The sequence below is a fragment of the Pelophylax lessonae genome (assembly GCF_965119305.1).
Source record: "Pelophylax lessonae genome assembly, chromosome: 4".
Classification (NCBI taxonomy): Eukaryota; Metazoa; Chordata; class Amphibia; order Anura; family Ranidae; genus Pelophylax; species Pelophylax lessonae.
Genome location: NC_138771.1, coordinates 162,078,319 through 162,104,777, shown reverse-complemented (window position 1 = coordinate 162,104,777; position 26,459 = coordinate 162,078,319).

The window sequence follows — 26,459 nt, the reverse complement described above, 5'->3', positions numbered from 1 at the left end:
AAAAAGAGCACACAGCATTTGGTGAGTGAAAAAGTGCTCAGGGGTACATTCAAATACAGTACATAAACAGAACAATTGCAGATGGTAGAAGGATGGTGGGAGTCCTGGGGATGTACCTGAAGTTGCTAAAAAATGACCCACCTGGTTTAGGCACCTAAGAAACATAGGTTACAATTCTAACCATAGGCATGTGCAGGGGGTGTGTCAGGTGCACCTAGGCACACCCTTATCACTTTTTGTGGTGCTATTTCCAACCACTGCCCAGGCTTCCCCCAGTTTTTTGCCCCTCCACAGTTCTGCTGGTGGCTTCCCTTCTTTCCTCTCCACCCGGCTCCTGCGGGGGATGTTTCAGGATGGAGAGTGGGGGAAGGGGCAAGTCAATAGACATGCTTGTAGGTTAATTGGCTTCTGTCTAAATTAGCCCTAGTATGTGTATGAATGTGAGTTAGGGACCTTAGTATGTAAGCTCCTTGAAGGCAGAGACTGATGTAAATGTACAATATTGTGTAAAGCTCTGCGTAAATTGATGGTGCTATATAAGTACCTCTAATAAATAAATAAATACATAAATGTCATTTACTGGCAGACATGGGAGTAAGGCCCCTTTCACACATGCTGTCCGTTTGTCCGTTTTTCTTCCATCCGTTGACGGATGAAAAACGGACATCAATGTATCTCTATGTAAAAACGGATGACAACGGATGATCATCAGTTAACATCCGTTTTCATCCACTTCCGTCAATGTCTGTTTTTTTAAACAGATGATTGCCCTATTTTTCATCCATCAAAAAAACAGATCGGATGAAAAACGGATGACAACGGATGAAAAACAGATAACAACTGATGAAAAACGGATGAAAACGGATGATAACTGATGAAAAACGGATGAAAAATAGATGAAAAACGGATGGAAAACTGATGCTTTTTGACGTGACTGAACTGATGAACTGAACGGACCATATGTGTGAAAGGGGCCTTAGTCACACATGTGCAAGTCACAATCAAGTCTCAAGTCTTAAACTTCAAGTCTCAAGCAAGTCCCACATTACTGTGGCGAAAAGCCAAGTCTAGTCACTATTATTTTGGTTAAGTCACAAATCAAGTCAAAATACTGATATGCCCCAATTTTCACCTTTAAATCAGTTAAAAGTCAGTGGTCAGGAAAGATTTTGTTTTATTTTCAACATTAACAAAACTGCTTAGTGCTTTTTTCTTGGCATATTAAAGAAACACTTTGAATGCCCAAACTGCTCAAAATCCTTTGTCCGGTTATATTTCAACAGCACAGTCACTAAAGTATTTCCATTGTTAAACAGCCAGTGTCCTAAAAATCAGAACACACTGAGGTGTTTTAAGTGACTGTGGTGTCAGAAACATAACAGGCACATTCATTTTGCTTTAACACATCTTGAGAAAGTGCAAATATTTAATAACTTAAAAAAAGTAAAGTAATTTCGAGTCATATGTCTCGAGTCAAAATCAAGTCTCAAGTCATGAATACCAAGTCAAAGTCAAGTCAAGTCTTTCATTAATTTTAGTTAAGCAAGTCTCAAGTCCTCAAACTGGTGACTTAAGTCTCACTTAAGTCAAGTCATGTGCCTTGAGTCCCCCACCTCTGTTTACTGGCCTCCTCATTTTCTAAATGAATACAATGAACACACTCACTCACTGTGTTCAATCATAACTGAAGCATAGTAAACTACATTTACAATGCTTAGGTTGTAAATGAACAGGAAACCGCTCAGCACAGAGCCCTTCTCATTTATTTACTGTCCAATGCAGCTGAGGCTGCAGAGAAAGTCATATGTGTGTGTTGAGCTTTGGGGTGCAAAAGGGCTGCGCACACCTATGGTTCAAACAATGACTTATCAAGCTCTGTGGGGAGAAAATGGGTCGCCAAGGAACAGCACAGCTTGGTATCGGCTGACAGTCTATCTTGAAAAGTGGCCTCCTTTTTACCATGAATCATTGCATCCTGTTCTTAGCTTCCACAATACTCAACCTAAGCATTTTCCAGGTCTTTGCCAGTGTCTTTTTGGCATCCACGGGGACTTGCCGCTTAGCAAACCCATCATTGTTAGGACAGGCCTATAAAAACAGTAGCAATCAGGATTTACAGCTTATGTACAATAGGGCACAAGGACCAGCAGGAACCTCTTGCTCAGACGATGACACAGAGCTGTGAACTCTAATAGTAACAATGTTTAGTGACAGGTTTCCTGTTTAATTTAGTTTGGCTACAATTTCATGAAAGTAAACTAAAACCAAATAAAATTCCTTTGATAATACACCAAAAATCCAATAGTGCAGCATAATTCTTATCGAAGAAAACTGCAAAAATGTCTAAATTTCTAGTTAATCTAAACATAAATATACAGTCCCAGTGTCTAGTGCACTGATGACATAATCTCCTGAGAAATCAGCTCTAGAAATAACCAAGCTGATAACCTCTTTTTAATCTGATCATTTCAGTATCCACTGAAATCCTGATTATCTCTGAGCCGTTCAACAGTCTAATACTTCATCCAGTATTCCGCCTTGTTTTATATTAACTTTTCACAAAGTGATGAATTGTTAGCCATAACTTACCTGTTCCAATCTCTATGTAGATAGATAAAAATTGACAATTGATAGCGCTGTAAATTTTGCTTTCAAAAGGCACTCAGGTGTTTGAATATATTGTATTATGCTGTCTAATAAACAGTGTTTATAAGAATGATCGCATTGATTTTAACCAGGAAGGTTTTACCCCCTTAATGACCAGGCCATTTTTTGCAAATCGTCACTGCGTTAATTTAATTGACAATTGCGTGATTGTGCGATGCTGTACCTAAATAAAATGTATGTACTTTTTTTCCCCACAAATAGAGCTTTCCTTTGGTGGTATTTGATCACCTCTTTGATTTTTATTTTTTGCTCCATAAAAAAAAGGAGCGACAATTTTTATTTTTTTTAAATAACCAAAACAATTTTTTTTACTTTCTGCTACATAACATTCCCAATAAAAAAAATTAAAATTCAAATTTTTTCATCGTTTTAGGCCGGTTTGTATTCTGCCACCAATTTTTGGTAAAAAAAAATCCCAGTAGGTGTATATTGATTGGTTTGCGCAAAAGTTATCGCGTCTACAAACTAGGGGAAAGATTTATGTCATTTTTATACAATTTTTTTTTTACCAGTAATGTAATAATGGCGGTAATTTTTTTTTACATAGTTACATAGTTAGTGAGGTTGAAAAAAGACATCAGTCCATCCAGTTCAACCTATGATGTGTGTGTTTGCTGTTAGCCGTACATTGTATACCCCTGTATGTTGTGGTCTTTAAGGTGCCCATCTAATCGTTTTTTGAAACTATCAATGCTCCCTGCTGATACGACTGCTTGTGGAAGAGAATTCCACATCCTTACTGCTCTTACAGTGAAGAACCCCCTGCGTATTTTAAGGTTAAACCGCCTTTCCTCTAGTTTTAGTGAGTAGCCACGTGTCTTATTGTATTTCCTTTCTCTGAATAGGTTTTTCCATATGCTAGGGTTGCTAGTACAGTATTTGTACATTGATATCATATCCCTCCTCAATCTTCTCTTCTCCAGAGAGAATAGGTTCAGTGCTTGTAGTCTTTCCTCATAGCTGATGTCCTCCATTCCCCTAATTATTTTTGTTGCCCTTCTCCCTTTTTAGCATGACTGTGACATTGCGGTGGACAAATCGGACACCTAACTGCCATTTTTGACAGTTTTCGGGGTCCAGTGACATTACTACATCAATCAGTGCTAAAAATATGCATTGTTACTGTACTAATGACCAGTGGCGGCTGGTGCTCTATGGGCCGGGGGGGTGGCAGACGGACCGTGCCATAGCCCCACCCACGGACCACACCAGGCCGCACACCATACCCCGCCCCCAGGGCCACAGCAGTACCCCGGCCCCCCCGGCTCACTCACCTTGCCTGGACATGCAGAAGCAGCAAACGGCGTTGGCTTCTTCCCCCTCAGTCTTCTGGGTCTCCTCCCTCCTCCTCCATGCCCAATTGCATGGCTTCTCCTTTAGGCCAATCAGGAAACTGGTCTCAGGACCTGCTTCCTGATTGGCCAGGAGGAGGATCCGTGTGACAATAGCGAATATTCATTCGCTATTGTCACACAACTGGGTGGGCTCGGCCCACCCATTTTTTTAGCCTATTAGAGCCTCTGGCTCTAATCACATGGTTAAAAGAAAAGCCCCTTTGAACTCCATGCGTCCGGCACCCTGCACATAGATTAGGGGGCCGGACGCATGGATAGGGCCCAATACATCAGCCACCACTGCTAATGACACTGGTAGGGAAGGGGTTATCACTAGGGGCAATCAAAGGGTTAAATGTATGCCTAGGGGGTGTTTTCTAACTGTGAGGGGGTGGGCTTATGGAATCAACACAGAGACCTGTGTTCCTAAATAGGAGGAACACAGGAGCCCTGTGTTGATTGCTGACAGAACAAAGGTCTGCTGTGTTTATAACAGCAGACCTCTGTTCTGTCTCCCTGGGAAGTGATCACGGGTGCCCGGCGGCAATCGCGGCTGCTGGCCCCGCAGATCAGCTTCCCTTCTCGTGAATCCCGAGGAGTGATGTATGGGTACGGCGATTTGCATAGCCCAGCCACCTTGCCACAGTATATCTGCTGCGTGTGGTCGGCAAGAGGTTATCATGCTCTTCTTGGATTTCATTTATTTGTACACAGGTCTTTTGCTTGCTAAAGCAGACCGGTAAATTTTTCATATCCTTAACATCAAATATAGCATATCAGTCTAAAAACATATTAAATTACATCAATAGTGTTATGGAATGGGAATGTGGAAAGACAACTGACTGTCAATTTTGTCTTTATTTTGCAGGCTCATTATAAAAACATATACATCTAAATTTAGATTTTAAACTGAATATATTAAAAATTGAGCTTTTTAAGCCTAGCTGTAAGAAACATGTAGCTGACCTATACACCACTGCCTGAGAATGTAGAATTCAGTTTGTATTATGGGTAATATGACTGTCAGGAACTGTCCTCAGTTCTGTTTGCCTGGCAGGGACTTCTGCAGGGCCCACAAGCAAAGTTCAGGAGACCACAGTAGAAGGACCAGATGGACTGGACTTCCTATTCAATGCTGATTAGGGATGATTGAGGTAATTTTGCAGAATGTGAGGTTACTACAAAATTACCAATTTCCCCATCAGAAAAATTTCACCAAGGAGAAAAGTCTCAGTTTCACTCACTGAGCTGTTTGGATGTTTTCGTTTTTTTATCTACTACCTATTTTTTTCACAGTCTACTTTTTTCTTTCAGTGAAAATAAATACAAAATCTAATAATAATAATGAGGCAAATAGGAAGCCTATTATTTGGGACAAAAACAGGTCTAGGATAGTTGAAAAAGGCTTTGTAACCTTTAGAAGCAATTCTAAGCCTACTGCATCCGTAAATCGCAAGTCCAGCCTAATACCTTAAATTTTCCCCTGCAATCATGTGAGCGGAGTTCAGCCTTATGCATCAAAATGCAAAAATCCCAGTTTTTCTACCTTTATTTTGCAATTTTCAGTGCTGTCACGTGACTTCAGTTCCTCTTCCTGCAGCAAGTGGGTGAGGTTACTGAAAGAGAGTGACATCACTTCCAGGGAGGGACACTGTTCCTGTGTAGCCAGTGGGCATATACAGAATGGGAGGAGCTGATCATAGGTTCCTGCCCAGTGTTCTCTTATCAAGGATGCATTGTACATCCTAATTCATGAGAAAATGAAGAAATAATTCACAGAGGGGGGAGAGAGTGGAGGGGGGGTGGGGGTGCACATATGCAGTATAGCTGTGCTGGGCTTTGAATGAAGACTACCATAGGAGAAGGATGCTTGACAGACTAAAGCTCAGTTTCCCCTAGTGTGACTTGTCATGTGAGTTTGGACACACAAAGTCGCATGGCAAGTCACAGCCCATTGATTTCAATGGCATCCGTTCCCATCTATGCAACTTTGAAAACCAGTGACTTTGAAAAGGTTGGATCAAAGGTGCACTTAAAGTCATATCAAAGTCGCACTCCAAAGCCGCACACTAGCCTAGTGGCTATGTTTCCACTAGTGCGACTCTTAAGATGTTCAATTTAGAGTGCAACTTTGAGTGTAGCTTTGATCCAACTTTACACTTTATGGATTAAAGTCAAATAAAAGTAATGCAGGCACCTTTTTTAAAGTCGCTGATTTTCAAAGTGGCATAGATGGGAATGGGTGTGGGTGTGACTTTACATGCGACTTTATTTGTCTAAAGTCGCATGACAAGTCGCACTAGTGGAAACTGAGCCTAAAACTCATTACTCACATGTAATGAGCAATAGAAATTGATCTGTATCCCTCTAAACTTTCAAAAATGTTCCTTTGTATCTTATTCCTTTCATATATTGCTCTGGTCACGTGACCCCCCCCCCCTCTCTCTCTCTCCTGGAGAAGCTGCTAGCCTAAATGAGGCTATGGGGACGGGAGGAGATCATATTCTGTGAATGATAGGAGGGATAGGGGTGAGGCTGGGCAGGTCTAGGCATTCCTGTCTAAGAAAGACTGACAACATTTTTAGGAAGTGAATGAGACAGCTTAGCAAATTCAGATAAAGGGAGACAGTACTGTCGGTGAAGAACAGAAAGAAGCTGTTTGTCTAGCTTAGATAAGACTTTCTAAGCTACACAAGCGGCTAAACAGAAAATAAATAATATCAAAGATAAAGATATTTAACGTACTATTATTAGGAAAAAAATAACTTTTGACTGGAGTTTCCCTTTAAAGCCTAAGTTTACCTTAAAGGAAGAAATAATAAGCACATATTTTTCCATGAAAAAATGTATATTTATTATTTTCCCTACTGGAGCCTGAAAAGCAGGTGCAATGTCAGGCTTCTGCACACTCTCCCTCCAGCTTTCTACCCATACCTATGCATAAGCTTTCAGTTTGAAAGTTGGGGAAAGTGTGAATGGATTATGAGCACCACTGATCAGCACACTCATAGTCCATTGAGGACTACAAGCTGTCTGCAGCGGTGTCTGTGAATGAATGATGAGGATGTGGGGACAGAGCCATGCTGATTTTAAATGTGATGATTTTACCCTCCCTATTGAATCCAATGTGTGTCACCAAAAGGCAAAATCAACCAATTTTCCCAAAATGTTAATATCAATTTCTTGTATCCTGACTGCTGATCCTCTCTAGAGAGACAAGACTTAATTTAAGACACTAAAGCTGGCCATACATGGATTGAAATTTGGCTGGTTTTATCAGGGACTGGGCAAATTTCAATCCATGTATGGGCACTGTGGGTAAACAGAAGTCGATCTACTAATCAACTTCTGTGCACTTGCCCCCTTCTCCTGGCTCTGTTTTGGGGGCGTTATAAGAAATAGCCCGCACTAAACAGGATAGTGCACTAAACCTTCGCTAGGTGGAAAAGTGGGTTTTTTAATAAAGTTGATAGTGTCTCCTGCCAGGACAGGTCCTCTGTGAACAGAAGGGATTCCCTTCTTGGGAAACGAACCAGTAACCTAATCAAAGTAATTGGGAGTAGAGGAAGTACTGCAGCCAACATACAACATTAGCCGCAAGTATATAGATGCACACCAAAATGGAAATAATACAATCTTTATACTGTATAGGAAAATAATAATAATAGAACATACAGCTAATGTACAAACACATATTATCAACAAAGTGCCCCATAGGATTTGTGGTGAAATTGTTCACATAAACCTGGGCATATAAAGTTATTAATAGAGATATCTTTAGATGAATGTTGCAGCAAAGTTCAGTTACAGGGGCCCCTGAGGATAATTGTGATATGGCATCCGTCTTTGTGCCAGAGACCTGAAGACAAGATTACCAGTGATAGGGAAAACCTCCAACCATTGTCCAACCAGCCTGGAATGCAGCTTCTCATTGGCATAAACTGTGGTGTGGCACTGGACCTCAGTGTCACCCTATCTACTCTATGCCTAACCAGTTCTGGACCAGAAGGATTTGTTTCCTTAATGACAGGCCATTTTATTCGATTCGGCACTGCGTTATTTTATCGGAAAATTGCGCGTTCGTGTGACACTGTACCAAAATAAAATTGATGTCCTTTTTTCCCACAAATAGAGCTTTCTTTTCAAGGTATTTGATCACCTGTTCAATTTTTATTTTTTGTGCTATAAACAAAAAAAGAGCGACAATTCTGAAAAAAAAAATGCTCTTATTTATGTATCTGGGTGAGTGCATACCCTATGAGCCTTTAATTAAAGTTGTTTTTTAGAGGATAACGCACTATGGGCCTATTTCTTTTCAATTTCTCCCTGATCTATGAGGTACAATAACTACTCAAGGAGGATTTGGCTATCCGTTGTGCACTATATCATTGGTGTATTTGGAGATTGGATAGTTTTTAAGGCTGTACATATCCCATGGAGATTTTGATCTGAGAGGGTCTTAGCGGTCCCATAACAACTTGCTGCTGTATCCCTGCCATCCTCTGGTAAGAGTCAGTGTGTGGTGGCTGGGATTTCACATTCATCTTGTGCTGATTTACTTTGTGGTGACTACATGCTGATCATGCAATTGCACTTCCTGTGATATAATTATGGACTTTATATCATCATATGTTTATATCATGTTTTGTTTTTTGTATAATTAGCGCTGCTCTATGTATTTTATCCTATATAGAAGGATCACAGGCACTCTGTGATCATTTCAGAGAGAAGAACAGTCAGCTGTGTTTACAACAGCCGAATGTCCCTCTCTCTCAGTGGGGAGTGATCGCAGGTGCCTGGTGGCAATAGCAGCCACTGGTCCCATGGATCGACATCCCCATTGCCTAGTGGGGGCAAGAGTGCTCCACCGGCAGCGTGCTCTCGTCCCCCAGCACCACTGTTACGACCGACGTACCCCTAAGTCTTTTCTCGCAGCCGAGCCAGCCTGTAAAATCTGCGGCGGGCAGTTGCAAGTGGTTAAGTTAGTCCCTAGAAGTTTCTAATCTGACAAGAAACCATACTTCTAACCACCAGATAAGGCTGATGCATAACCTGGCCTTTTCTAGTTATCAAGCCCTAATTCAAGAAAAGCTATAGAATGCCATACTGGAAAGGATAGAGTTAACTAAAATTAAAGGAGCTGCATATGAACTCATGGGCATAGAGATTGCTCATGTGCTATGTGTTGTGAGTTCATACTGTATTATGAAAGTCCTCAATCCAATTTTCTACTCTATACTTGAATATACAGGCCGAAGGTACAATTTTCATTGTTAAGGTATGTAGCATATACCTAATGCTAAATTTGAACTAAGTCTACTTGAGGATTTTGTGTCCATTTCCCCTACTAAGTCTGTGTTTTGTTCGGAATACTGGCATACTGTACTTTAAAAGTAAGACGGTGTAACCCCAAATAGTAACCTTTGGAATAAATTTCTTACTGACTCAGGGTAGCAATAGACAACTTGCTCATTTCTAATCCAGACACATTGACGATTAAAACCTTGATTCTACTATAAAGCTGAGTATCCTCTGTCACTCTGTGATCCGCTGTACTCTAAACCAGAAAGGCCAAACTGGTGTTTTGGGAGAGTATTGTGGAATCCTTTCTCCATTCCTTAGTACTGAAAGGAGACAAAGTTTAGACGGTCTATGGTTGGGCTTCCCCTTTCTATCTCTAAATTTGTGTTGCACTATTCCCTGACCCTGATAGTGTTCTATTCAATTGGACAACTATTAGTTACCACTGAGGCTCTCTGTTGGGGTAGTAAGCATTGTGGTGGAGCATAGATCCAATGTCTCCACTTTATTCCTTTTTTCATTTTTTTTTTTTTTTTGTTCACATCTATATTCCCTGTAAACAAGTAAAGGAAGTCATACTCATATGCAGCACATGCTTATACAGCTGCAACCTGTGTACTGTACTGTATATGTCACTCAATAGCTAGCCTCCAATTCTCTTGGTCACTTTCTCTTCCATTATCCTATTTATGTTAGGGTAGATGTAGTTTTGCACTGGGAATTAGTGTATCCCTTTTATAAAACATAGGGAAGGGTGTTCCAGTCATTTAGCAACCACAAGGCCCACTTACAGAGCTTATACTATATTACAGCTGTAACACTAATTGAAAAAACCTCAGACAAAATAGCTTCAACTTTAAATTATAGCATTGAGCTAGAGATGGGCAAATAATGATATCACTAATGAAAAAAAAACACTGTTTTATTTTTCCTTTGTGCTGGTTGTTTCCTGACAGTGGATGAAGAAGGTTGACAACAAATTTCAACACGGGTAAGAACCACAAGTCCTATTACAGATTCTGTCCAGCTATCATGTAATTGCAGGTGCCAGAATATGTGTCAGGTCCTTCCATAACAAGGTGCATCTGGAAAGCCTCACCCTCTTTTTCCAGCTACGCACACTGCACTTGTAATTGAATTTAATCCTTATCTTCTGTTGCACGTCTTTACTGACTCTCTCGTAGCACTCCATGCAAATTTAGTACCAGTTTTCAGCAAAATCAAGCTCAGAGCAGAAAATGAAGTGGGGGTCCTATCATAACATCCTGCAGCAGACTGGATAGTCATATTGATTTTATATTTATTTATAGCTCATTTAAGTTTTTCATGGAAAGTATTCCTTCACGTGTCTCTTGGATGATTTGTTACTGATCTCCAGGAATAAATTGAACTTGACAATAATATTTTATGGTACATGAAATTACATGAAGTCTGAAATGGGTACAGTTTTACTAGTCTTTTGATGTTGAACAAAATGGCCTAATTTTACCAAATCAAATAAAACACCTAGGATTAAAATGTAGAAAAAAAATGCTAAATGGCCATATAAATCTATATATAAAGAACACCTTCATCCCAATCAATATAGGGTTGCATTGGCATCTTCCACCACTAGAGTCGGGCATTTTCGCATCCGTTTCAGGGATAGCCTTTGAAATATTTATTCACTAGGATTAAAATTTATTTTAATTTCTAAATCAGAGTAGTAGTGTTAAATACATGTGGGAATTAGGAAAACCTTTTCCAATGACATTCCCCTAATTTGGTTCTAGGTTTCATCTAAGTTTGGTATAGAGATGCCTGATATATTTACTTGGTATACTGGTTTTCATGATTTGTCTCATTCTGTCCTGTCTAATATTAGTCCATGACAGCTTGACCTAAATGGACATACATTTTTATTCTTCGGTTTCATCTTAACCCAAGGCAACTGTCTGCCTACAAGGGCTACTATCCTTATTAGAACAGCATAATGCTGCTAGCGAAAGATCTCTCATGTAGTTATAGTACTACACCTGAAGAAAGACATTGTATTAATCTATTTCACCCGAATGAAAACAAATGACACTGTGAAATCAGAGAAAGATAAAATCTAATAAATGCATTTCATGCACTGACTGAGAAAGAGGCTGTTGGTACATACCAATCCATCATTAAACAAAGACACGTGTTTATTAAAGTACAACTACACAGCTCTGAGAGGAAGATAAATAGTGTTTTTTGCATGAAATCAGATGTCTTTGTGAGTAAATGAAGTCCCTAAAATACAGGGTACAATGTGCTTTAACTTGAATATAATGGCACCTATTACGTAAGTCTGAGAGTCATGACTAATTGGGAAAACTGTTAACAGAATTCACATTTACTGCCATGTGTATGGAGATTAAAAGCCTGGGACTGACACATGGAGGGTGAAATATAACAAAATACTTCTCTTTACTAAACTAACTAAAGAAAGAGGTTTTAAAATTAGGGGTGTCACGTTTGGAAGGTTTTAAGAGTCAGTGTATTAGACAACTTTTGGGATGCAATTTCATAGGGTTGATTTACTAAAGGCAAATAGGAATCTAGCTTTGCAAAGGAGGTTGCATTTTTGCATGGGAATTTGTTTAGCGAATGTGGTGAAAATTCACTTTGCAAAGAATACCCAATCATGTGTGATGAAAAAACCCCAAAAAACAACATTTTTGCTTGCATATGATTGGATAATGGATCAGCAGAGCTGCACCTCATTCACTAAGCTCTGTGGAAAATTCAACCTCACTGTGTCCTAAGAAGCAGGATGACAATGGTAACTAATATATAGGGGCGTTGAAACTCTTAGAGCAGTGCCAACAGATGATGGAATAATGGGGATTTCAAGGACTGAAAAAAGTACCTAAGCCAAGCTTAGAAACAAGGGGATGAAACATAATAGTACAAATAACCCAGGCACCACAGGGTACCCAACAACAAATGCTGGAGAGAGTTTTCTTTCTTAACAAGTTGTTTGACCTTTAACAGGCCTCTTTCTATTGAACTTTATTTTTTCATTAAAACTAATTCAAAATTAGGACTTATAGTTTATGAACTGCCTCCTGCAACCTGCAAGCAAGGATCTGCATGACTAATGCAAAAATACATACAAACCAAGGCAGGTAGACATTGAAAAGGTCATAACCAAGAATAGTTATAGGCGAATCTGTCTGGGTTAAATTCATAAGAAATTTGCAACTCTTGTTAGAAATGCAGTGAACCCAAACCTAGAGGTGAATCCCAATAAAGCCAAGGGGGCAAATCTTGTTGTTAAGCTCTGGTCGATTTTAGGGCTAATAGGAAAACTACTGTCATAAAAGTAAAGGGAATTGGAAAATATAAATACTGTGTGTGTATATATATATATATATATATATATATATATATATATATATAAATAAATATATATATATATATATATGTATGTGTATATATATATATATATATATATATATATATATATATATATAGTTATATATATAGTTATATATACATATATATATATATACATATATATATATATATATATATAGTTATATATAAATATATTGTATTTTACTAAGGTGAGGGTGTTTTTATTCAGCTTCAAGGGCAGATATACAAATCCTTCAAATGCTTGGGAGATGCATTAAAGCTGTAGATAGTGTTGCCCAACAGTATGATTTGCATGGACAGCCTCATTGTCAACATACACTGGCAGCACATATTTGACTCATGGTTTTTCATAAAACTGTAATAGACCTACTTTAAAGTTTTAAACCAGCAGCTAGAAATTGTCCAGTCATTCACTGTGGCTGTCCCTGTTCTCACTGATGTATTACTGTTCTGCCACTAACCAATTTCTATTAAACTCTAATTAAGAAATATTTGACTGCAGATAATATAGCGGTGTAAAATTGGCCAGTAGCATAACATTTTTGAGTGAGGGAGAATTGGCCAAAATGTACTTGATAAAAAAAGTACATACAGGTGTTATACTACAAGAATTAAGAGACCACAGATGACATAGCAGTGTAAAACTTGCCAGCAGGCCGGTCAATTTAAACACCAAGGCTAGGCTCAAACATCATAGGCTGGGGCCTTAGAATGCAAACAAAAGGCATCTCCCAGAGTAGATGGTTAGTAAAAAGTGAATGCTCTACTTTAAACACCTTAAATATTAGGAAAAAGGCCCTATTGGCTTAAAGCTAATAAGAACAGAAAGGGTATCAAAGGGGTGACCACCTAAAGAGCTGGCAGCTTGCCCTATCCTATCCCTAAAACAGCTGTCAAAACACTGACAATATGCGGTTGATTTACTGAAGGCAAATGGAGTGTGCATTTTGCAAAGTGCAGTTGCTCCAAAGCTTTGTAAATGAGATAAAGGTTCACTTTGCAAAGAATACCCAATCATGTGCAAGGAAATAAAAAAACAGCATTTTTGCTTGAACAAAATTGGAAGGTGGAAGTCAGCAGAACTTCTGCTCATTTACTAAGCTCTGGAGCAACTGGACTTTGACACCTTGGAAAGTGCACAGTCTATTTTCCTTTTGTAAATCAACCCATATGGCTTGTCTGTGCCCCTCCCCCTACTAGAGTGAGGGGGCTGGCTGTTATTGATCCTTCTAAGCCTGATGGTCATAGTTCAAAGGCCATGTAGTGCATTATAGTTTAAAAAAATTGGCATGGGAGAATCTGCACAAAAAATTGCTGGGACCACCAACCTGCATGGTTTGCCTCACATTTATGGTAGTGGCTAACACATGGTACCTAGAAGCCTCCGGTGGGAGGTCAGTCCCCAACTTGATGAAGTGGATTTGGAGGATTGGTACAAATATTTCAATGAAGCTGGGGTCAATTTTTTAAGATATTTGACAGGCAGAAAAAACGCCAAACTCTCCAGATTGGATGAGGAGATCAAATCAGTCAAAGAAAAATTTACCCCCTTCAAAGAAAGTGAGGAATATAAAAATGCCTCAGCAGAGTTATTAAAGAATTTAGAGAAGGAAGAAAAAGATCAAAAAATAAAAAAACGGAAAAAATATAATAGGGATTTACAAGACTATTTGACTTGTACTGTTTTTGAGTGGCAAATAAAATTACTGGGTAATTTGAATGTTGAGGTAGAGACAATGGATACATCAGCCACTCAAGTAGTGGGAGTACCCGTAGCCCCTCCAACTTCTCAAAAACAAAAGAAAGGGGCTCGCAATAAAGGCAGACGTCCATCTTTCAAATCCCCTTATAGAGGGCAGAATGCGAATAAGGACAGTCATCATCAACCATATCAAGGGAGACCTAATGGTAATTTTAATCCCCCGGGTCCCAACAATAGTTGGCAACATCAGAATCGGGATTATTATGATGGTCCTGTCCATCAATCAGGGACTTACACTCAACCCTCTTACTCCAATACACCCCAATGGAGACGGGGACCTGATCAGTACCCAGACCCTCGCCATTCACAAAGGAATCAGGGTCTTGACTATGGTCCACAGAGACAAGTTCAAGGACGTTTTGATTATAGCCCATTAAGATCTGGCCCACAATGGTATGAGCCTCCCTCTGAACCCATGAGAGGAAGAGGAAGTGATCGCCAGTGGCAGGATAGAGAACATTCTTTTAATAGGGCAGATAATCGCCAATACAATGTTCCGATCCAGAACAGGTTTTACCCACTCAAGGACAATGAGGCCCCGAGTGGTACACAATCCTCCCATAAGACCAATACAGTGGGCTTTTATAATGATCCCACCCCTCACTCTTCAAGGGAACTAATAAGAGATAACAGTAATCCCCATAGTTCTACTGATCCTGGCTCAGTTTACCCTGGTTGGGGTTTTCCCAGGGCCCTACAAGGTGTAAAACGTCCGGCAGAATCAGAAGAGGAACTAGAGGAGGCAGGAGGTGCCAACTCAAAAAAAGCAAAAAGCTAGCAGGCACGGGGATTTTTAATCTAAGTAGTGTTGAATTGAGTCATGAAGAAAAGTTGATTTTGGATAAAGGTTTGAAATTTGCCCCGCCTAAGAGGCTGGACAAGTTCCAGACCTACATGGACATTCACAAATTTGTCCGTAGGGTTAATATCAAACGTTATGTCTTGAGTAATCCTATTAAAGAACATAGAGTGGTTAGCACGGAGTTTCAACATTCTGGTCTTGCTAATGCATCACTATTCAATCCCCCTGGTGGTTTGGCCCCTTCATTAAAAGTGTTCAGGGACGTCATGTTAAGAGATCTGGACAATATTCAAGTACATAAATCTTCTCTTTCATCTGATTTGCAAAAGGGACTAGACTCCCTGTGTGCGCGTAAGGACTTAGTGATAAGGCCTGCAGACAAGGGGGGAGGTATCGCGGTACTGGATAAAAAAGACTATGAGGATGAAATGCAGCGTATCCTTGGTGACAGACAAACATATGTGTTGTTACCCAAGGACCCCAAAGCCTCATATAAAAAAACTTTACAATCATTGGTAGAGAGGGGCTATAATTCCAGTATCCTTAACAACAAAGAAAAGGCTTTTTTGGTCCCTAAGTGTCCTCGCACTCCAGTGATATACTATTTGCCAAAATTACATAAAAGTCTTGTTTCCCCCCCGGGGCGTCCCATAGTCAGTGGTATTGGCTCTGTGACGTCCCGGGTGGGGAAATATATAGACACGTATTTGCAACCTTTGGTTCAAGCCACACCTTCATTCATTAAGGACACTAAACATGTCATTAATATGTTGGCTGACTTAAGTCCTACAGAACATCTATGGCTGGTCACAGCCGACGTTTCATCTCTCTACACGGTAATTCCGCATGAGGTGGGTCTTGATGCCGTCAACATGTTTCTAACTCGTGACTCTAATTTACCAGAAGCTCAAATTTCCTTTATCATGGAGTTACTCAAATTTGCAGCACAGCATAACTACTTTTGGTATAATGGCCATTTTTATCGTCAAATCACTGGCGTGGCCATGGGGGCCAAGTATGCCCCGTCCCTGGCCAATTTGTTTATGGCCCAATGGGAGGAGGACGTCATCTATGCATATCACCGCCCACAGATTCTTCTGTGGGCTAGGTATATCGATGACGTCCTCCTCCTATGGGACGGTACATATGATGACCTATCCTCATTTTTGGATGATCTTAATTCCAATGATAGAGGTATACATTTAAATTATGAATGTAGTCAATTAGGTGTTAATTTTTTGGACTTGAATATTTCCATCAGGGATGGACAATTTGTCACCTCCACCCATTTCAAGTCCACCGACAGGAATTCCTATATTCCTGTCGAGAGCTGCCACCATGCTCCTTGGTTGCGAGCTATTCCCAAGGGACAATACCTTCGCATTAGAAGGAATTGTTCCGATATACGTGACTTTGATAGACAGGCACAAACATTGACTACAAGATTCCTGGATAAGGGATATAATGAGGAGTTCCTTCAACATGCTCTGTCTGAAGTGAGATCAATTGACAGACAGGCCTTGTTGAGTAAATCTAGGAGGCAGGATCAGACAGATCCCTTTACTTTGCCATTTGTGACCACATACTCTAGTCAACATATGACCATAAAGAATTTGGTCGCTCGTCATTGGCATATATTAAACAATGATCTGGTGCTTCGTGAGAACTTACCTATTAAACCTAAGGTGGTTTTTAGGGGGGTCCCCTCTTTGAGGGACAAAGTTTCTCCTAATATCTTGGAACCCCCTGTCCCCAAACCCAGTTTTTTGCAACAACTTACGGGATACTATAGGTGCAACCGCTGTCAAATTTGTACCCTTAGTTCCAATAAACGGAGAAGAGTTCAAGAATTTGTATCCAACAGTACAGGACGTAAGCATAATATAGAGCCTTTTATATCATGCACAACTACTGGGGTTGTCTATCTACTGCAGTGTCCTTGTGGACACCAATATATAGGCAGGACAAAACGCCCACTTAACGTAAGATTAAATGAACATGTGGCAAATATAAGGAAGGGTTTCCCCAAACACTCAGTATCTAAACACTATGCAGCAGTACATAATAAAGATCCTAGACACGCCCTTTTTTTGGGCATAGATCGCTTTGTGCCTCATTGGAGGGGTGAACCTCTTGTGAGGGGCATCTCAAAACTTGAGATGTCCTGGATACACCGTGTAAAATGCTATGTGCCATATGGCCTTAATGTTGATGTTGAGGTTAATGCTTTTTTGGATAATTCTTAATTTTCCTTTAGATGTATATTTCCTTTTATTATTTATTATATGTATAATTTAGTGTGTTCAACCCGTGGGAATTTGTCATATTGGTATAAACACTAGATGTAGATCAAATTATCCCTCTCCCTTAAAATTATATATATCATACATTATGGTGTTTATTAAGTACAATTGATGACACATTATATGATGGCTAGCATATTTTGTTGCATGGTATTAATCATTTATGGTTATATATTCATTTATTGGAGATACAATTTCAACTGTTTAATGTATTTGCAACATTTAGCATTTGGGTTATATTTATGATGTTGATCCCCGGGTAGAGTTTGAACTTATTCCGCCACGGTTTGACTCAATTGTACACAATATGGTCAATTATTTTTGTGGTCTCAGCACATCTGAGCGCAAGACGATACAGTTATATATAATGCCCATATATGTCCTTATGTTTATTCTGCTTACATTTATGGTTTAATTATATCTCATTTTACATCGGCTGTGCCAAATAGGCCTGCTATACCTTTAAATATATTTGCCCTTAATATGGGACATTCCGGGTTAGTGAAGTTGATATGTGCCCTTAATTAAAATGGTGAGACAGATCTACCCGAGTTCCGGTCATTGGATGTCCGGTTCACAGCTTCAGGGCGGAATTGTTCAAGCACTTCCGGGTATCACAATCAGGTTTTTTCTATAAAAGATGGCGTCAGCACGCCGTCCGTACCTTTGATAACGTCTTCTTGGACAAAACGCCGTCAGGTCGCGGCGTGCTGACGTCATCCCGGAAGTTATCCTAGGAGCGGATGTGCTTTGCCGTCCGGCCGGCGGCTCCCATCCATTGCGATTTTATCTACTATGCTTGTGAGTGTTCTTCTTTTAATTATTAAACCAGTCATTATTTTATTACACTATTGGCGTTTTTCTTTCACTCGGGCTATATCTTGGTACTGAGTTCATAGTTAACACCATTGATGCTGTTGGTCCCGGAGCTTCACGTATGATGGGAAAGCGTTATTAGATCTACTGCTTGGAATATTTGTTATCTGGTAAGAGGCCAATAGGGCTTTTGAGTGACGTTTCTGGTTTCTTGGCGATCTGGATTTACCTATTTTGCTCATTTGACTCAATTTTCGGTAAGAGGCTTCACAATTGGTGGTGGTTTGTTCCACATTTCTCTCTTTACACTGGGCTATTCACGTTATACTCATTATTCATTTGGTGAGCTGCTGCACGATTGATAGGGATTCCCTATTGGTGGTGGTGAATACTATATATATTACGGTATCACACTATAAAGTTTTTTTCTTTTGCATATCATTCACAATATTCGCTGAGGACTCTGACAACTCCCATCTCCCGGATCTGTGACTATATCTCAGCATATGAATTTTGCAGACTGTTAGTGGCTATCCGGTAAGCACATTTCCTACAGAGACTGTGGAGTGTGATCTATGCCTTCAGCGTCAATCAAGTTGTTATATGGGACATTGATTTTTGTTTGGACATTAATTTTTGTTTACCCACTTTACGCAGCGCGGCTTATTTTTCTATACATTATTTGAGGGTGTGGTCGCACTTGAAGTCGCTGCTCTTTACACTATTAACTTTAGCGCGGTTATTTTCCTCTTTTTTATTCTTTAGTGGCTAACACAGACCTCATTCCTAACCAATTTAACACCCCCCCCTTACCGATAGAGGCATGGTGATACCCCCAGAGATAAGGTGGGCTGACATTTCACCTCAGGGGTAGATCACTTAGGCATATTGGGATAGGTGAACAGATGGGTGCCAGTCACTTTCAGATGAAACAAAAAGAGAATGTATTACTTAATGTCAATGGAAGAGAGGGTTTAGGGTTTCAGGTGATCAGGGTTAAAGAAAAACTCTGTCACTTCACTTGTTACATCACAGGAAATGGGCCTTTTCCTGTGAGACCTGTTGAGACCGACACTCCTGTGTTGTGATCCTCATCTGGGTCTTCATCCTGTTTCCCATTTTCTGCAAGAAAATCAACTAGCCTCCATACGACTTTATTCTGCCTCAAGATAGGGTCATCAGAAAAAGGCCTAAGCTCCAAGCCTAAATGCATTCAGGCCAGAGCCTTGGGGGAGGCAGCTTGCATCAGCCAAGCCCAAACATGTATACTCCTTCCCATAATGCACCACTGGGAAAGGAAACTCTTAGTGGTTGACAGTGAAAAGATGTGCATTATTATAGTTCAGGCTTACTATGTGATCTCACATTAACCACTTGCTGACCAACCGCCGTCGATATACGGCGGCAGGTTAGCAGGTTCCTGCGAATCACCATACCTGTATGGTGGTTCGTGGGAGAGATCCTGGGGGCGCGCACCCCCGTTCGCCAGCGGGGAAGGTGATCCACGGAGCTGGAGGCGGTGATTGTCGCTGGGCTCCCCATGAAGAGAGAACGGCGGTCTGCTGTTGTAAACACAGCAAACCGTTGTTCTCTCAGGAATCACAGGTCTCTGTGTTGATTCCATAATTCCATCCCCCTCACAGTTAGAAAACCCCCTAGGCTCACATTTGACCCTTCGATCGAACCTGGGTTAACCCCTTCCCTGCCAGTGTCATTATTACAGTAACGGTGCATATTTTTAGCACTGATACTAATAGATGATTAGATGATAGATGATAAACTGATTACTGTAGTAATGTCACTGGTCCCCCCAAAAGTGTCAAAGATTTCAGTTAGGGGTCCAATCTGTCCACTGCAATGTCACAGTCCCACTAAAAATCGCTGATTGCTGCCATTACTAGTAAAAAAAAAAAAAAAAACATAAAAATGAAATAAATATTTCCCCTAGGTTGTAGACGCGATAACTTTTCCGCAAACCAATCAAAACACCCTTATTGGGATTTTTTTTAACCAAAAATATGTAACAGAATACAAATTGGCCTAAAATGATGGAAAAAATTAGATTTTTTTATTTGGAATGCTATATAGCAGAAAGTGAAAAATATTGTCTTTTTTTCAGAATTGTCGCTTTTTTATTGTTTATAGCGCAAAGATAAAAATCGCAGAGGTGATCAAATACCACCAAAAGAAAGCTCTATTTGTGGGAAAAAAGGACATTAGGTTTTTTGGGTACTGTTTTGCATGACTGTGCATTTGTCAGTTAAAGTAACGTCATTAAGGGAGAAATCTTCCGGTCCAGAAGTGGTTAATGCCAGAGGTGACAGTGCCACCTACTGACAGTAAGGAGAACTGACAGCCAGGCTGAACTTAGCGAGAGCTGAAAAAGAAACAGACTATAATTGGCATTGGCTGAACGAAGCCATAGAAAACTAAATTTATGGGCACGGTGGCTACCCAAGAGAAGGTAAAAAGTATACATTTTATAACACAGAATTAACCAGTTGGGGGCACTTGGCTTGCTACACAGACTCAAAAAAAGTAATCTAAGTACACAGAGAATATGTAGCACATCCTGCCTATTCGCCCTGCTGCAGCTCCTTCCCACTTGCGTTCAATTCTTGAGTCTTAAAATGAAAGTTGAGAGTTATTGTGTAAAAAAAAACAGCCCTAGAAGCTGCTGCTGTAAAAAAAAAGGACCATCTGGCACAGTGGAATTATTTTACTCGAGGCAAAGTTGTACTTTACAAGGGAATCTTCCCCAAGAGCTTAGTGAATACGGTGAAATGTTACTTTGCAAATAATACCCTATTATGTGCAAGGAAAATAAGGAAAAACAGATTTTTTTGTTGCAGAACTTTACCTTATGTACTAAGGCCTGGGAAAATTCCCCAGGCAAAATAAACAGTCTAGTAGCTTTAGAAAGTCAACCCCAGTGTTTATAAACACTGTTCAAATGCAAAACAGAGACAACATTGCTACTTTATATTCACTCCCTTTCATTCATCTGTAAAAATGTCAGCTTTAATTAACTCCTTCTTTCCCTTCTTCATTCAACTATCATTTTCTTACTGATTTTGTTAAATGTATTTTATTTTTATTTATTTATTTTTCATATTTAACTTTTTTATGTTCATTTGTTTTTGTTTTGTTTGAAAAGTTTGTAATGCTTTGTACCAGAATCATAAAAACACTTAACTTTAGGAGCACAAATTTTCCAAGGCTGAGGACTGCTCTCTAAGACTTAGACTGCGAGAGAATATTGGCATTGAGGAACACAGAACAGAAATGGGAATTCTTCAAAATGACTGCATACGAACACACTGCAAAATATGTTCTCTTAGGTAATACGTTTAAAAGGATAAAAATAAAACCTATGTGGCTCAGGGCCAAAATTAAAAAATCTATAAATATTAGGAAAGGATCTTTTAAAAAAGATAAAAATTAAGGAACACTATCATCGTTTAAATGTTACAAAGAATATAATAGAACATGTAAAAAGGAAATAAAGGCTGCAAAATTTCAAAAACAACAGATTGCAAAAGAGAGTAGGACAAACCCCAAAAAAATTCTACAAATATATTAATAGTAAAAAGAAGAATCTGAGAATGTAGGCCCTTTACAAAATAATCTAGAGTGGGTGACTGGAGACAAAGAGAAGACAGATTTGTTAAATACCTTCTTCAGCTGTGTATGCAAAGGAGCATGGGGAAACTCAGGACCACAATAGGAATGATATTGACACAGCCCCAAATAAACCTTTATGGTTCAAAATTGATATGGCCCAGGAATATTCAGACAACTTTAATGTGAATAAAACACCTGAAGCTGATGGCTTTTTAGGGCACCCATGTCATTTCAAAGCCATTTTTTCAAATTTTTAGGGATTCTTTAATGGCTGGCATTGCACCACTGACTTGGCGTAGGGCCTATGTGGTTCTTATATTTAAAAAGAGGTCAAATTATTTACCAAGTAACTCTAGATCGTTTACTTCTATAGTTGTAAAGATACTAGAGAGTTTAATAAAAGACCACATAAATACGTTTTTGCCAGAAAAAAAGTATTTAAGCAACAAACAGCAAGGATTCATGAAAGACAGAAGTTGTCAGAAAATTCTGATTTGAATTCATGAGGAGGTAGGAAAAACCTTAGACAAATGAGTAACTGTAAAGTCTACAGGCCTGTAAAATGTAAATGGATAGAAAACTGGCTAAAAGACCGTATTCAGAGAGCAGTGGTTAATGACTCTTACTCTAAATGGTTTAAGGTTATTATTGGTATACCCCAAGGTTCAGCATTTAGAGCCTTAAATTTTGATATATTTAAATATATAAATGATATAGAATTTGGGAGTACCAATTTCGTCTTTGCAGATGACACCAAGCTATGCAGTGGAATAACTTCCTTATAGGATGTCTCCAACTTACAAGCCAACCTCAATGCACTGTTTAATTTGGGCGACTATGTGGCAAATGAGGTTTCATGTTGATAAATGTAAGGTTATGCACTTGGGGCTAAAAGTATGTTTGCATCATACATACTAGAGGTTTACAACTGGGAGGATCAATGGTGGAGAAGGATCTGGGTGTTCTGGTAGATCATAAGCTTAATATAAGCATGCAATGCCAAGCTGCTGTTTCCAAAGCAAGCAAAATACTTTCTTGTATTAAGAGAGGTATGGACAGCAGAGAGAGAGAGAGCGAGATATTGTTGTGCCCCTGTACAAATCAGTAGTAAGACCTCATCTGGAATATGCAGTTTAGTTTTGGGCACCAGTTCAAAAAAAGAACTGGAGAAAGTGCAGAGAAGGGCAACCAAACTGATAAGAGCATGGGTCTCCAAACAATGGCTCTCCAGTTATTCAGGAACTACAATTCACATCATGTCTGTGAATGTTGTGTTTTACAATGCCTCATGGGACGTGTAGTACCGTAACAGCTGGAGAGCCGTAGTTTTGAGATCCCTGGAAAAGAGGCATGGAGGAGCTCAGCTATGAGGAAAGAATAGAGTAACTAAATGTACAGTATTCTTTTTTGAGAAGAGGAGATTAAAGAAGAATATGATCAACATGTACAGTATAAACACATACATGGTCCATATAGTGAACTGGTTTACAGTTATTCACTTTAAGGTCATCTTAGAGCACAAGGGGGCACTCTTTAGGTCTGGAGGAAAAGAGATTTAACCTCCAAATATGGAAAGACTTCTTCAAAGTAAGAGCTGTAAAAATGTGGAATAGACACCCTAAAGAGTTTTAAGAGTTTTTAAAAAAAAGGCCTGTATTTTTTCCTAAATGCACAAAATATATTTGGATACTAATACTTATAGCTAACGTTGATCCAAGGAATATCCGATTGTCTCTTGGGGGATCAGGAAGGAATTTTTTCCCCCTGCTGCAGAAAATTCGATCAGGCTTTATTGGGTTTTTTCTTTGCCTTCCCCTGGATCAACTGTGGGTATAGGACAGTGTATATGGAGGTTTTCGGTTTGTGTGTGTTTTGGTATTTTTCTGTGGGTTGAACTGGATAGACTTATGTCTTTTTTCAACCAGATTAACTCCCTCAATGTAAATTTTAGTGGAAATTTCAACATGACAAATTATAGAATAATATTTATATTTTTATCTATAGTAACCTTTTTTTAAACTAACACCGGTCAAAATTTATTTTTTTTAGTTTTGTTCCTTTTTTGTTTAAAATCATGCAAGACAATGGGGTTGATTTTACTACAACCGGAGAGTGCAAAAATCTGGTGCATAGTAGCCAACCAGCTTCTAACTTCAGCTTGTTCAATTAGGCTTTGACAAAAAAAACCCGGAAGCTGATTGGTTTCTAATCAGAGCTGCACCAGATTTTGCAACTCTCCTGTTTTAGTAAATCAACCCTAATATCACAAATGGAATGCTTTATTCATTCTTAAAAATCAATATTCTTAAATAAAAACAATATTTTTTCCAAAAAAACAGGTCTATAGCAGAAATTTGAAAACTGATCTGGTTCATAGTGGGTGTACAGATGTGAGAGCTGAAGTAGTTAAAGATAACTTAGGGATATACAAACATAGGTTAAAGAAAAGGTTGAGCAGAAAGTCCAGTAATTAACTAGCAATCTCAAGAAGAATGTAGGAGGAAGAGTTTCTTATGTACCCTCAGGGATTCCTTAAACTAAGTACAGGTGAAGAGGAAGTGGAGCCACCTAAGGAGAATGAAAAATGACTGTCTGACACAAAACAAAGGAGAACAGATACAGACGGTCCAGGTAGGATAATGACAAGTAAGACCATGACAATAACATCTGATGATCAAGTCCAACCTGACAGGATATACATTTATTGGGGGGTCTATAGGCCCTACATACCTCTTAGTAGAGCTTATAATGTATATGCTCTGCAAGCACTATTACTATTGTAAAATAGAAAGGATTTCAATGAAACTTGATGAACTTTGATACTGTAAATGTTATATTGTGATAACCGAGGATAAGAAGACTCGGAGGTAAGCTAAACAAGTTGCAGTACTAACTCAACCCAGTTATGTCCTGGTAAAGATAAACTCCTTGTGTCTATTTTAGTTCTCCAACTGATTATGATTATTGTTTTTTAACCACTTTAAGACCGGAAGATTTTGCTGCTTAATGACCAGGCCCTATTTTGCGATTCGGCACTGCGTGACTTTAACGGACAATTGCGCGGTCGTGCAACGCTGTACCCAAACGAAATTGACATCCTTTTTTTTCCCCACAAATAGAGCTTTCTTTTGGTGGTATTTGATCACCTGTGCGATTTTTTATTTTTTGGGCTATAAACAAAAAAAGAGCGACAATTTTGAAAAAAAATAAACAATATTTTTCACATTCTGCTATATAACATTCCCCCCCCCCCCCCAAAAAAAAAAAAAAATTAAAATTTTTTAACATTTTAGGCCAATTTGTTTTCTGCTACATATTTTTGGTTAGAAAAATTGCGATATTTTGAATGGTTTGCACAAAAGTTATTGCGTTTACTAACTACAGGAACGATTTATATCATTTTTATTATTTATTTTTATTTTTTACTAGTAATGGTGGGGATCTGCGATTTTTTGCGGGGACTGCGACATTGCGGCGGATAGATCAGACCCCCAACAGACATTTTTGACACTTTTGGGGGTACCAATGACATTACTTCAGTAATCAGTGCTAAAAATATGCACTGTTACTGTAATAATGCCATTGGCAGGGTAGGGGTTAATACTATGGGTGATCAAGGGGTTAAATGTAAGCCTAGGGGAGTGATTCTAACTGTGGGGGGGTTGGGCTTGTGAGATGACCATAGAGACATGCGATCCTATACAGTAGGATCGCATGGTCTTTGTGATCATCTCAGGGAGAAGGACGGGCGGCTGTGTTTACATCAGCCGTCCGTCCTTCTCTGTCAGCAGGGAGAGTTCGCCGGTGTCAGGCGGCCATCGGAGCCGCCTGACACTCACGCCAGCTTCCCCGCTGACGATTGGGGGCAGGAGCGCGCTGGCGGCGGCGCGCTCGCCCCCTAGCTCCTCCCAGGCGAGCGCCATACATGTATGGGACTTTGCCTGGGAGAGCCAACCTGCCGCGGTACATCTGTGACGGCTGGACATAAAGTGGTTAAGATAAAATTCATGCCGTTGTATTATTCAGTAAAGCAAAGAGCAATGGGCAAAAAATGTGCTCAGAGCAATAACCCACGTTAAAAAAAGTCTAAACACCAAGCTACGAGTAACAGCACTTTCTATATCATCATGCTCTTTATATTGTCATTTGTTGAACTAGGCTGGGTATGAATATAGACTTAGCTATAGACCTTAGAGCAAGTATAACATTTTGGTCCCCATTTTAAATAGGCAGGAGCGATTTCAAAATATGTAAAGCTTTGCTAGGCAACCTGTTGATTGTAGTCAGCCAGTAAAATGCAGGCCCGCTGGCTTAGGATGAGAAGGAACCATGAAATTAATGCTTTTAAAGGTTATGTGCATCAGCTGAAGAGCCATTGTTCTGCAGTCTATATTTACAACTCAAAGATTGTTTCTTGGATTCTGGTCAGAAGGCAAATTCGAGAGAAAAGCACTTCCCGG